The sequence below is a fragment of the Ochotona princeps genome, chromosome 4 (assembly GCF_030435755.1).
Source record: "Ochotona princeps isolate mOchPri1 chromosome 4, mOchPri1.hap1, whole genome shotgun sequence".
Lineage (NCBI taxonomy): Eukaryota > Metazoa > Chordata > Mammalia > Lagomorpha > Ochotonidae > Ochotona > Ochotona princeps.
The window spans coordinates 105646010-105648219 of NC_080835.1; positions in this window are offsets into that span (position 1 = coordinate 105646010).

Sequence of the window (2210 nt, forward strand, 5' to 3'; positions counted from 1 at the left end):
ATTATTAATCAGCAAGCTATTTGGGACAGGAAAGTACTGGAAATATACAATGGCACAATCACAAGTGGCTGATTCAGCAAAGCACAAAATTGACTAAATGCAGTGTTACAAGCTATAAAAAGACTGAATTTTTATGAAATTATAGAAAATAATAGCCAAGATACACAAATTTAAAAGAAAGGTGCAAAATAATATGTATATTTAATGTTATTTATTTTTTGATTCATGACAAATTCTCAACTTAGTGATTTTCAGCAGCAATAAAATGTATTACCCTAGCCTCTTTGGATCAGGAATTTAAAAGCAGTATCACCATGTTGTTGAAACTTACAATTTCTTATGAAGTTTCAGCCAAGATGTTTGCTTATGTACAGTCATATCAAACAATATTATAATCTCAACAAACAGAATAAAATCTAATAAATTTCAACAGCTGTTCATGATGAACACTCTTAGACGACTAGGGATAGAAGGAACCCTATTTAATTTGATGAATAGAATATATCCAAAAACTAGCATCATATTTTTAACATTTTTTTCCTCAAAGATTAAGAATAAATAAAAAGTTGTTTTACCCACTTTAATTCAACACTTTACTAAAAATAGTAGCCAATGCAGTGAGGCAAGAAAACTAAACGTTGCAATGACAGGAAATGAAGAAAAATGATAATTATTTACGTGTGAAATAATTATGCACATAGATTGAAAATCCCAAACAATATAGAAATGATTATTATTAACAGGAAAATTTCACAGGGTTGATGGATACCCAGACAATATTAAACCATTTTATTTAACATTGACAAAAGTTGAAATAGAACTTAACTGAAATAATACAGTATAAAATAAGTTAATATCAAACATTTACAAAATATTTTACACTTGAAGCTATAAAACATTAATAAGATTGAAGGCCTATGTATAAAATCTAGAATAGGCAATCATGTAGCAGAATAAAAAACTAGGGGCAATTTATGGCATCAGATTTCAAAACTAACAAAACAAAGTTAAGTGAGTGTGCCCATTCATTGTTACTTATGTATGACAGAAACACCTCTTCAATTCAGTGGGATAAAGGCGGTCTTTTCAATAAATCATACAAGACAAGTTTGTGTTTCTGAATGGAAAAGATAAAGCTTGATTGCCAATTGATCACAACATGAAACTGACATGAAATGTAAACGCTTCTAAATCAATAAAGCCTTTAACAGAAAGTAAAACAGGATGTCTTCAGGATTCTGAAGTAGGCATTTTCCCTTAAATATAAATACATGTTATCAATGAAAATTGACGAATTGAACTTCCCTTCCGAAGGTTTTGGGCCATTAGTGATGCTGTGTGAAATGGGTTGCTGTGGTTTTCCATGGATTTTAACCATAGAGCATGGTAGTACCATGAAGTTCCCTGATGGGTCCGTCGTATTTCATGCATACTCCTCATCTCCATTTTGAAGCAAAATCAGTTTCCTCTAGATAATTAGGGTCAATCATGGCAGCTAGTAAGGTAACTTTTTCCGTTGTCTATTAATTCGGAGGCACAAGATATCCAAAATTATTGGTGGTAGTGTTCAATGGATTAATTACTCATTCTCCTGTAGAAACACTCTTCCCTTTGAAACTGAAGTCTGTAGTCCAGAAAAGTGTAAGATCACAGGGACAGGAAGTAAGGTTTTTGTTACTGAGTCACCAGGGGTAATAGTGATTACCTTTGATTCCAGAACTCATGAATTCCTCTTGTGGGAGAAATAAGTACTATACAGGACATGGCAATTTGAATATTTAAGTTTCCTGGATAACATTTCCTTAGTAATGCAAGGTATTGCCAACCGATTGGCACTATAACTGAGTTTTTGAAAGATCAGTCCATTATTCTTTCCTGATTTAGGTGCTTCAGGATGGTGGGAGACATGGTAAGACCAGTGAATGCTATGGCAGATTTCTTGGTCTGAAGCAATGGTGTGTGGAATACTGTGATAGTGGCAAAGATATTTTTGAAGTCCATGGATTATCATTTTGGCAGAAACACTGCATGCAGAGAAAGCAGAAACTCACACTGCCTATTTCAGTAAGAACAAATCACTTGGGCCCAGCGGCGTGGCCTAGCAGCTAAAGTCCTCGCCTTAAAAGCCCCGGGATCCCATATGGGCACCAGTTCTAATCCCGGCAGCTCCACTTCCCATCCAGCTCCCTGCTTGTGGCCTGGGAAAGCAG